We start from the raw sequence: 13,365 nt of genomic DNA, 5'->3' as shown, positions 1-13,365 counted from the left end.
CCATGTAATTTTATTTTTACATTATTTATTTTTCCTCCTAGATTTTTAATGTATATCCTACTGCACTACAGATACAGGCATGGTGGAAGAGAGTACCTCAAGACTATGATAACCTTTACTCAAAACATTTACAGTTATAGACTGCTTGGAAATAATAATAGCTCATAAATACATGGGCACTTGTGTTAAAAACATTTCAAAAATAACAAGCTTAAAAAAGAAATTAAAAAGTAACTAATGATCAAGTCCCAGAGCATTATTTCCAAAACTTCCTTGATTACCAAACAGTTTAAAAATGGTAATATACCAGGTTGGAGATTTAGCTCAGTGGTGCCACCATCTGCTTCCCAAGTGCAAGGTCCCAAGTTTGATCCCTGGTACCAGGAAAAAAAAAAAAAGTAATATGCTGATGAGCACCAAGAAGAGCTCAACAGATACAATGGGCTCTTGAATTATAGTAGATATCAAAAAATTGGCTTTTAAACAGACTAATTGCTACCATAAATGATCAAATTTATCATATGTTTAAAATACAATGTATTTTAAATAACAATAATTTTTAAATTATATGACAAGATACATAAATTTTTACACATCAAAATGAATATAAAATTGGTGGCCTATAGTATGTCGTTAACTGGAAAATGTAGTTAGCCATCCATATCCACAGGTTCCACATCTGCATATTCAACCAACTACAGATGGAACTATTTGAAAAAAATTGCATGTGTATTGAAAGTGTACAGACTTCTTTTCCTTGTTATTATTCCCCAAATAATACAGAATGACAATTTTTTTTGGTACCGGGAATTGAACTCAGGACCTTGCACTTGCGAGGTAAGCAGTGGAACAACTGAGCTAAATCCATGGTCCAGAGTAACAATTATTTTATAGCACTTTTATTGTATTAGGTATTATAAGCAATTTAGAGATGATTTATACTTTTTAGTTCAAACAACAGTAATAAGCCACATAGTTAATTCAAATTTGCAAAATCACTCTTTCAAATAATTCTAAGAATTTTCATAAGTAATCTAATATCCATAATTACCTTATAAATCCTTTGAGAAACAGAGAGGTAGATGTGATCATTTGCATTTGATAATTGGGACACTAGATCAAGATCATGTCAAAGAGATCTGAGAGTTAAAACTAGATTTAAAATGATCTAGATCATTATTACCTCATTAGCTATCTTTCAGAGTAGAAGATTTTACTTTAGGATAAATTTTTTCATTTATTCTTTTTGGTACATAAACACATAAAATTATATATATTAATGGAGTACCATGTAATGTAATGTTTTGTACATTTGTATAATGTTTAAATAAAGTTAAACATAGATATCACCTCAAACATCATACCTTTATGGTAAAAACTTAAAATCTTTAAATCTAGCTTTTTGAAACATGCAGTACATTATTTACAGTCCCTCTATTGTACAATAGAATAACAGAGTGTACTGCTTCTAATTGTTACTTATAGCATACCAGAAGTTACTACTTCTAATGGTTACATAGTACCTATTGATCAACCTTTCCCCATCTCTCTCTGTCTCTTCCCCCTCTCCCTGGCCTCTGGTAACCACCATCCTCTTCTCATTGTCTTCTGATATCAACTTTTTAAGATTCCATATATGCATCAGATCGGAAAGTATTTATTTATCTGTGTCTGGAATATTTTGCTCAACAGTGATTTATAGTTCCATCCAGGTTGTCACAAATAAGATTTTATTATTTTTTTATGGCTGAATAGCATTTCCAGTGTATACCAGATTTTCTTTATCTGTTCATCGGTTGATGGACACTTGCATTTTTTCTATTTCTTGTCTATTGTGAATTGTGCTGCAATGTATGTAGGTGTACAGATGTTTATTTGATAGGTTGATTTCATTTCCTTGGCTATCTAACCAGCAGTGGGATTACTGGATCATATGGTGGTTCTATTTTTAACTTTTTGAGGAACCTCCATAGTGTTTTCCATATTTGCTGTGCCAATAGTGTGCAAACATTTCCTTTTTCTCCATATCCTTAGTATACATTTTAAGAAGAATTAAAACCATCCAACAAAAGATTAAACTTTAAGTATTTAAATACTTCTTACCACTGGTCTCTGAGATACCATATCAAAGCTAGTTCCATTATAAAAATTTCATAAGAAAATGGAGGCAAAAATGGTGAAACAAAGTACAAAGTAAATTTTTATAATTCTACTTTATAAAATGTATTGTCCTTAATAGTTGTAAATTCTATTCAGGTAATGCATACTTTTTTGTTACTGCTTGAAAAAATAACTCATAGATATAACTCATTTTTCTATTGGAATTAGACTTTCATTTCATTTTTTATAATGAAATTAATTTTTGTATTACTTGTTCACATTATAGTGGAAATTGATTTTTAGTTATACAATATTTTGTAAGTAAACATAATATAAATGATTATTTCCCTGTAGTAGACTTCTCTTGTATGTGTATATTGGCATGTCAAAGTAGCTCTCATTTTTCAATGCTGCAAGAACATACAAGGACATAGAGATGTCAACTTAATCTTAGAAAATGGACTTACGCAACACTGCTATGGTAGAATGCTCTTAAATGGTTGTATGAACCTGAAGAAGATGAACTCTTATATATATAAAAATTTTATGTATATGCATATAGAAATTTAAATTAATTATAGCCTGCATGTATTTGGTTTAAAGCCATTCTTGGATTTGTCACATTAAAATAGACTAGTGGTATAGTGGTACAGTTTTTGACCTCCAAGAAAAATTCAGAAATGTGTCTTTTATAATTTTTTATTTAGAGAACCTTGAATAATCCAACGACAGGCAATGAAATTGAAGCAGTAATAAAACATCTACTGACTAAGAAAAGCTCAGGACCTGATGGATTGGCCACTGAATTTTACAAGGATTTCAGGAAAGATCTATTTCTAAGACTTCTCAAACTCATTAATGAAATTGAAAGGGAAGGAGTACTTCCAAAATTGTCCCTAATCTAGCATTACCCTGATTTTAAAACCAAATAAGGACCAAACTATAAAATAGAACCACAGACCAATTTATTTAATGAACATAGGTGCAAAAATCCTCAACAAGATACTGGCAAAGGTAATGCAACACACCATTAAAAAGTAGCCTAGCTAAAGGTAGGCTTCAACCCAGGGATAGTTTCAACATATGCAAATCAGTGAATGTGGTACATCACATAAGCAAAAACAAGGAAAAAAAAATCACATATTCATCTCAATAGATGCAGAAAAAGCCTTCGAAAAAATCCAAATCCATTCATGATAAAACCCCCAAGAAAATAGGTATAGAAGGACCTTATCTCAATTTGATAAAAGTCATTTATGACAAACCTACAGCCAACATATTAAATGGGGAACAGGTGAAAGCATTCCCTGTAAAATCAGGAATTAGGATAAAGGTGTCTACCATTACCACTTCTGTTCAACATAGTCTTCAGAATGTTAGCCAGAGCAAGCATGCAAAAGAAAAAAAATAGAAGGAATATGTGTAGAAAAGGAAAATAAAAAGTCAAATTATCCTTTATGACATGATCCTCTACATAGAAGACCCCAAAAATTCTACCAAAAGACTCCTAGAATTAATAACCAAATTTAGCAATGTAGCAGAATACAAAATCAACACACAAAACATGACTAGACTACCGTACATTAGTAATGAACCCATTAAGAAAGAAATTAGGAAAATAATACCATTCACAATAGCATCAGAAAAAATTAAAGATTTAGGAATTAATCTATGGGAAGTAAAAGACCTCTTCATTGACAAGTACAGAACTCTGAAAAAGGAAATAGAAGAGGACATCAGAAAATGAAAAGATATCCCCTGTTTTTGGATAGGCTGAACTTATATTGTCAAAATGACCATACTTTCAAAATTGATGTACAAATTTAATGCACTTCCAATCAAAACACCAATAGCAGACCTCACAGAACTAGAAAAACCAATTCTAAAATTCATATGAAATGAGAAGAGACTCAGAATAGCAATCCTAGGCAACAATAGTAAAGAAAGAGGCATCACAATCCCAGATTTCAAGTTATATTACAAAGCTACAGTATGGTGGTACTAGCACAAAAACAGAAATGTAGATCAATGGAACAGAATAGAGGATGCAGAAACAACTCTAGGAACACTCAGATACCTTATCTTTGACAAAGAGGCCAAATCTTTGGCTTGAGGAAAGATAGCCTCTTAACAAATAATGCTGGGAAAATTAGCTGTTCACTTGCAGAAGATTGAACCTAGACCCATATCTCTCACTATGTTCTAAACTAAAATCAAAATAAATCAAATATTTAAATATTAAAACAGACGAAACTTGTTAGAAGATAACAATTTATAAGCATAGGCAAGGATTTTGAACAGAACCCCAGTGGCACAAAAAATAACGTCAAGGATCAACAAATGTGATTTCATTAAATTGAAAAGCTTCTGCACAGCAAAAGAAACAACCAACAGAATGAAGAGATAACCCACAGAATAAGAAATAAATTTTACCAGCTTTTCATTGGACAGAAGACAAATATCTAGAACTCAAAACAGATTTTCCAAAATTAACATCCCAATGAAAAAATGGGCAACTGAAAATGAATAGACACTTCTAAGAAGAATAAATGGCCAATAAATACATGAAAAAGCCATTCCTCCATATTTATTCCCCTTATGTCAAACATTCCTTTTCCCTTTTATTTCATTTGTGACCTCTTTTTATAATTGTGACCTCTGTTTCCTTTGCTCATCTTCTTCTGACTTACCCTTAAACAGTTAGATTCTCTGTTTTAAGCCCTTTGCTGTAGCTGTTTCTTCCGTACACAATCATTTCTCTGTTATTTCAACTAGACTAATTCATTCATCTTTTTCAATTTTTTGCTTAAATCTTACCCTCTCAATAAGGACTGTAACACTCATCCATTTAGCATTCCAACCAACTCCTTCATCCTCTACCATGCCTTTACCCTGCTCTATTTTTTGTTTTATTATATAGTTGTTAAACCTAATATACCACAGTATGTTATTTTCTTATTTATGTTTATCCCCTACTAACATGTAAGTGCCTATAGTAGACATTTGCATTTTATTCCCTGATATATCTTATGACCCTAGAATACTGGTGCAATCAAGCAGACTGAAGTGGATGCCAATCACAAATGTCACCCCAATCCTGTATCTATAACTTAAAGCTAGTCAAACACATTTTACACTAATAAACACAACAAAGCCCTATTTCCTAGGGATCTATTGCTATGTTCTCTTTGCTAACTTTTATCACTACCGCTCTTTACTGTCACTGGGCCTGAGTCTTGGGCATCAGCCCCCTTTCCTCCCCTTGGCCCAGTCTCTAAGAATCTCAGATCCTCACAAGCAAATTTGGTCCGCCACTATACAGGTTCAACCATTCTCTCTCTTCCCATTTTAGTTCTTTATGCTAAGTGAGGTGACTTCTGATAATGTTTCTCCATGTCCTGGGCAAGGCTGTTGCTTTCATGGCAATCATGGAACTCTTTTTACCACTTGGGCTCTTTCACCAAGTGCCAACCCTGAGTTTCTGGAGACTTAGCAATTGCCAAAATGAGCAAAAATGTTTTATTGTGTAATGCTCTGCTGGAAAGGGGCTCCCATGATATTTCCTTCCTTGTGGAGCCTTTGCCAAACATTATGTTTTACTGAAAGAAAACATATCATTCTTTTAGTGATTCCTACCTTCTGGTCTACTTAGCTTTTTTTTCTTTGGCACCGGGGATCGAACTTGGGACATTGTGCTTGCAAGGAGGCAGGAGGCAGAACCACTGAGCTAAATCCCCAGCCTGTACTTAGCATTTTTAATGCACCTATTTAGTGAGAAATTTTATCAGCACTGGCTCAGGTGTTATAAATGCGTTATTATTTTTAATTCTTAAAACAACCTTAGACATGAGGGTAATTTTTATAGATAAGGGATCTGAGACCAGAGAGCTTAAATATTTACCAAGTGTCACATGAGTAATAGCTACATGGAGGGATCTAAAGCCAGAACAATTGGCGTGTTGATCTGCAACTAGATCCAATTTGCCCTGCTGGCAATTCCATACTCTAGCTCATATTGCTATGGGTTGGTAGCTTAAAGAATTATTCTTCCTAGGAGCCTATGATTCTTCCTCTTCTTACCAGTAGAACTTGACAAGGGGTAGATTCACAAAGAGCCAGCCCCTCGCCTCAAGGAGGTAGGGTTTGTTTTGTTTTGTTTCAGGTACAGGGGATCGAACTCAGGATCTTGTGCTCGCCAAGCTGGCAAGCACCACTGAGCTACATCCCCATCTCAAGGAGATGCTAATTCTGCAGGGCAATTTATACTCCAGAGGTTTCCTGTGAGATCAAAATGAAACTACTCTGTAATAGAGCCACTGTCTTGCTTTTCCTGACTTAGTGCGCTTCTTTCACTTACCTTCTGAAAGTATAGCCTAATAAATCACTTGAACAAGAAAACTCATCATAGGTTTTACTAGGGAACCTAGCCTCACACAGACCCCTGATCCCATTTTCAACCACCCTAATACACTCCCTTCATTTTTTATGGGACTAGTAGTGTTAGTTCTTTGCCTCCCACAACGTTCCTTGGTGGCTTATGCCATGGATAGCCGGATAGTGTGAGCCCCCATGATGAAGGCATTGTGTGATCAGGTTCAGTTGCACTTGCACTATATTCTTTTCACTGAGAATATTTCAAAGCTGAGCATAGATGAGTCTTTGCAATCAGTTGTGGAAACTGCTGGCCCAAGGATGCCCAGTGAAAATTTGAGAATGTATTTCTCTGAGTAGAACTAAGTTTACTGTTTTATATTTTGTTTTGATAAAACTTACATTAATGGAAACCAAAATTTCTAATTACTTATAGAAATATTTTAATAAAACTGAAGTATACTTTAGTAATATCTGTATTACTAAAAACAAGCCAGTTTCTATGGAAAAATATATTTTCTCTATTCCAGACTATTATGGGTTTTGCCTCTAGTAGTCTTTGTGAAGCAAATTGTATGTACATTCAGGATTAAAATATATATATAGTAATAAAGATATAATGCAGGATGACTGCTTAGGATTGAAAATATTAAAGGAGGTTAAGAAACAAAGTGACCTGCCTAGATGTTACTGAGAAAGGATTCCATTTTTCCAAGAACACATTAATAATCTACCATTGCCTGACAGAAATATACATCTTATCATTACAAATAACTTCTGTGTAATTGATTGACACAAAGCATTCCAGTGGAGGTCTTTGCTGATTATGGATTGCACATTTTTACTTGACGATCAGGGAAGTGGGCAGAATTTGTAATGAATGGTATAATTGTTGGACATTTAAGCAAATATAATCTACTTGGGAATTAACAGTATGATTTACGTAACAGGAAATCATGCCAACCTAGAGGAACAAGTAGATGTAACTTATTAACATTAGAAAGAATGCCTTTGACAAAGTCTCCCCTCTTCCTGTTGTACCCTACTATTTCCACACCCACTCCAAACACACACATACAAACACACATACTAGAGACTATATCTTTAAAAAAATGATAGAATTGGAGAAAAAGCTTTGTTTTATTTAGTAATTGACCTAGAGACAAATAATACTAATTTCAATAGTTGGCTCCCTCAGTAAAAAGTGCTGATGTGAATTTAAGATTGTTACAGATCAAGCACTAATATTAAATACCTGAGTTTGCAATCATATTTTACAAGTGATCTTATGCATATAAACAAAATTAAGAAGTTTTAAAAATCTGGGATGCTGGGAGTTAAACCTTGGGATGGCTAAGTATAAGGTAAAGTATATGACTAGAAACAATCCAAATTATAATTACAGGGACATACTCTTTTAAGAATCACTATAGACCTTCCCTCTGGATCTTAAAAATTTCAAAAAGTATGGCTCACATTTAAAATTGTTTAAATTTTATTTGTTACTGTGACAAAATATACGTAAGATTTCCCATTTTAACTCTTTCAGTGGTGTTATGCACATTTCAATGGCAGTGAGTACATTCAAATGTTTTGCAACCATCACCATCATCCATTTCCAGAATTTTTTCATCTTCCAGAAACAGAAACACTATATGACAACCTGTGACAGCACTTTCAGCTTTAAATATATCATTTAGTGAATGTAAAAAATGGTTCTGCTGAATGTGTATTAAGGGAGCAGACAAATGAGGTTTTCCCTTGACCCTTCTCTCTGTCTCTCCCTGCTCAAAGTACTTCCTGAGAGGCAATGTATTTGGACAAAACCTCCAAATAAAAGTATTGCAAAACAAACAAACAAACAAACAAACAAAAATAATCTCTCATTTTCAATTTCTCATTAAACAATTGTTGATTGTTCAATTTCTCATTAAACAATCTCTCATTTTTCCCTCCCTCAAGCCCTAGTAACTTCTAAAGCTAGGTATCATAAAATATTTATCCTTTTCTTTGTCTGACATTTTATTTAGCAATACTTTCAAAGTTAATCCATGTTGTAGAATGCTTCAGCACTTCATTCCTTTTTGCCAAATGACATTCTATTGAGGGCGTTTTTTTTGATAAAAGAAAGAGTATATCATCAGCCAGGCACTATGTTAAGTATTTTATGGGCACTATTTCATATAATAGTCACAATAATTAATGGAATAGCTGATTTATAAATGAGAACACTGGGGATTAGAAAGTTTAGTAACATGCTTAAGTAAGAGCTAGAATTGGGATTTGAAGTAGGACTGTTTCTAGGGTCCACTTGCTTAAGTAGTATACTGTCACTTCTCTGGAAATGACCATGTAGTTTTGATCATTGAACTTCAAAAATTACATAAAGCTATAGGATATGTATAGAGAATGTCATTTTAGAGTAAGCCCAAACTGAAGGATTTTGCTTCAAATTATCAATAAACAAATGGACAATTTTTATTTTGGAAAGTTGGAAGTAGAAGAGGAAAAGGATTGGAGTTAAATCATGAAGGGTATATTTAGGCTGACTATATTTATTTTGACAAATCTTGTAATATAAGAGGTGCAGATTTTTTCCCTTAAAAACTTTCAAGAGGAAAATTTAAGGTAAAAGGGATTACTATATTATTTAGAGAGTAAAGATCATAGAGACTAAACATTTACATAGTTGTAAACAATGTTTTATTCATGTATTTTTTTGAAAAAAAGAAAGGCACTACAGGAGTTCAATCCTAACAGTCTAAGCTGATGGACAACTACACTCTCCCATATCACATGCTATACCCACACCCTTAAAGCCAGGTGGACTGGCTTAAAGATTATCTATTACAATTACCATATCCAGCATCTACAGTCCATCAGTTTGTAGTTTAACACTCTCAGTGACAGAGTGCACAAATCAAATCATGTCATCACTGGACTATATTACCTTGAGACTGGCTTTTTCTCCTTTTACTTTCCAGCTTAACATTTTAATCCTTTCACAAGAGTTTGTAGAGTATGAAGTAAGTCTAATGTCTTCATCCCTATGATAGCTTTTCAAATATTTGAAGATAACATCACGTATATCTGAACTGCATACTGTGCTATTCTAGGTAACTAGCAGCCAGGACTGTGGAAGTCAAGATGATAGAGAAGTTTAGCCCATATTTTCCCTCAAGATTCTGAGGATTCCCAGGAGGCTAAAAACCCACTTAGCTCTAAAGGAAAAGATTGATAATTGGGCTTTATTAAAATTAAGAATTTCATTTTAATCAAACAATACCATTAACAGAGTGAAAAGCCAGCTCACATAGAAGAGAAAGATATTTGTAAGGCATTTGATAAAAGATTTATGTCCAGAATATATGAAGATTTACAAATCAGTGAATAACACCCACCATAATAGAGATATAAGCAAACAAATTGAGGAATTACTTCATAAATAAATATGTTTAGTTGGCCAAGAAACAAAAATATACTTAAAATAGTTAATCATCAGAGAATATAATTTAGAACCGTGAGATACTACTACCACAATAGCTAAAATTTAAACAAAGCCAAAAAAAAAAAATCCCTGATAATGCCAAGCGTTACCTTGGATGTGGAACAACCAGAACTTTCATATACTTTTGGTAGAATATAAATTATGAATTGAAACTAACACTTTGGAAAGTTATGACACTATTTATTAAAATTGAAGAAATGCAAGTCTCATTATCTAGATTATCTACTCATAGATAATACCTACAAATGCAAAAACTGAAGAATCCAAACATTTGTTAATAGTAGAATGGACAAATTCATCAAGTATGTACATACAATGGAATACTATATTGAAATGAAATGGCTACTTTTACATGTAACAACATAGATGAATTTTACAAACATTGAGTGAAAGAAGCTAGATAACTTTCCACTTATGTAAAAATCATATATAGGCAGAACAAATCTATCATAATAGAAGGAAAAATAGTTCTTTGGCACAATGATACAAAGGTAACAGGAGAGAGGCTTCTGATATATTGATATGCTCTATGGTCTTGAGCTGATGGTAGTTATTTGGGTGTATTAACCTTGTAAAACTTTATTGAATTGTATATATATGAAATGCGTACTTTTCTATATGTATATAAGGCTTTAAAAAATTGAACTTTAAACTCTAAACTCTTTCAACTCTAAAATTTTTAGTTGCCTAAAATGTGGCATTGTCATATTATATAATTAATGAATCTGTGTTTTCTTTTTCTTTTTTTCTTCTGTAAAAGAATATATCAAACTTTTTCTGTGTGTGTAGTACCGGGGATCAAACTCAGGACCTTGTGCTTGTGAGGCAGGCACAGTGCCACTGAGCTAAATCCCTGGCCTCAGATTAAACTCTTTATTCACAGATGGCATAAGTGGTTTTTTTTGGGTTTTTTTTTTGGTACTGGGGATCGAACTCGGGACCTTGTGCTTGCAAGGCAGGCACCAGAACCACTGAGCTAAATCCGCGGCCCTGGTATAAGTGTTTTTATAGAAAATCTCAAACAACAAAAAATTCTGAAATTCTAAACTATTAAGTTTGTAGAAAAAGAAATTAATATTCAAATCGATCATTTTTCTATGTCAGTAATGAACAATTAATTTTACTGGTATATGATTGTATTATATATTAATTATATTTTGTTTATAGTATTGATATATATGTATCATATCTTGATCATTGAAACTTATACTGCACTCAACGTTAAATTTTGTATTGAGCAAGTTTGAAAATATCAAGAGATGGTCATTTCTTTTAATTCATCCCTTTCAAAGAATGGGCCTTGGCAATAAATGAACCAATTACTGCTTAAATTTTCATTATTCTGAGGTTTTGTAATATATGCAAATGTAGCTTTGGTACATAGGGAGCAATCGGGAAGTTATTGCTAATTTTTTGGACTTATACTGTAGATTTTGCTAATTCACAAGCAACATATTTGATGTATGAATTTCTTCCAGTATGAATGATGATATAAATGATGGCAAATTAATATGATCTAATACAAATTTTTATAGCACCAAATATTTCCTGTTTGAAAATGTGCTTTTTCAATTTGTGAGCTTCTTTAGCTTTAACTTTTCTCCTTTAGCCAGCAGAGGGCAGGTAAGGAAGAGAGAAGAAAATAAAGGGCTCTCTTCCCGGCCTTGATTCAAATTGAACACTTCTTAAAATATTTACAAAGTGGGCTATTGTATTTTCATTTTAATCTATTTTGAAAATAATTGACATAAGTATAGATTTTAATTACTTGTTTATACTTAGTTTAATCTGTAGTAAAATTATTACTTAGAATTTTTAATTGTTTGTAAGTCAGTAATTATAGTTTAAAAGTCTAACTTTTCAGTACTTTGAAATGCTAGCTCAAAAATATTACCTCTAGGGCCTGGGATTTAGCTCAGTGGTTTCACCCCCTGCTGCATAAGCCCAAGGACCCGAGTTTGATCCCTGATACCAAAACAAACAAACAAAATTTTCCCTCTTATTTTGCGTAATGCCAATCAATTAGACCCCTTTCTTTTATGATTTTTAAATTCAATTATTGGATGTTTATTTATGTGACATTTTCTAGGTACATCTTAACATGGCCTCTTGGTTATTTACTTTATTTATTTTGTGGTTTGCAGTTTTATTAATCAAGTAATGTGTCTTTTAAACTTAATTGAAGGATACTCAAATAAGATGCAATAGATTTGTATTTCCTTTTCTAATAGTGTACTCCACAGGAATTTCTACATACAGTTTTAGTAGGTATATTAAGATGTTTTCTCTTGCAACTTTAAATCTATTTAACTGACAATAAAATATTCTTTCCAAAACATTAGATGGTATGATAAACTATCTAATTCAACAGCTCAAGACATCTTGCAAGCAACCTGTTAAGTCTAAAGTCAAGTAGCATCTTGGACTTTTGCCCTTTCGGCTTGAATAATGTCATTGTTGTGGAAGTACAGGAGCAACTGAATAGATCCTATCACTGGGAAGATAAATCTCCATACTACTTATTCCAAGTACAAGGAATTCCTTCTTTCTTCTTCTTACTGAGAACCTCATCTTTAAGAATTTTTTAAATGCCAAGGAAGAGTACATAAAATGCTCAAAACACTGCCAGCATATAGTAAGTGCTTTATAAGTATCATTTATAGCTATAAATATCATTTACAAACTCATATATTTACTTTCATTTTAGTCCATTTATTGACCTAGCCTGGAGAATTATATAAAGTTGAAAAAATTGATTATTAAAAAAAGATCTTATTCTTGGAAGTGCTAACTGTATTGAGCAAGTGGGAGAAATAGTGTCACTTAATTTTCTTAGACTAAATGCTTCCTGGTATGATGACTTGGTGTTGAATTTCCTGATTATGTGATAGGATAAGATCTAGCTCTTTTAAAGGAATCAAGCTGAATGAGGAAGAAAAGTTTTACTTTTGATGGAGCATCTCCTTGGTTTTAATAAGGAGTATTGGCCTTGATTCAAATTGAACACTTCTTAAAATATTTACAAAGAGGGCTATTTTATTTTCACTTTATTCTATTTTGAAAATAATTGATATAAGTATAAATTTTAATTATTTATTTATACTTAGTTTGAATAAGGATTTCCTCTGATCACCTCCTAAAGACAAGCCTATAGCTTGGGATAGGTGGAGGGAGAACAAAAAGAAAGAATTTTCAGGAATGACCAAAACAGAAACTTTCTAGTTAGGCAAAGAATGACAAAGCTTTATGCCTAGGACTGTTGTCACAGTCTGTTTGCTGATTCCTGAACAATTTCTTCCTGTTCTGCTATGTCACTGTGCCTGTTTATTCCAGTTTTTTCTACCACAATTCAACATGATGTTACTGTCTTGCTCAAAACAGCATAC

This window comes from Heterocephalus glaber, unplaced genomic scaffold, assembly GCF_053883595.1.
Source record: "Heterocephalus glaber isolate CG9 unplaced genomic scaffold, H.glaber_assembly_v1.0 deba00000546, whole genome shotgun sequence".
Lineage (NCBI taxonomy): Eukaryota > Metazoa > Chordata > Mammalia > Rodentia > Bathyergidae > Heterocephalus > Heterocephalus glaber.
This window is presented reverse-complemented; position numbering follows the sequence as displayed.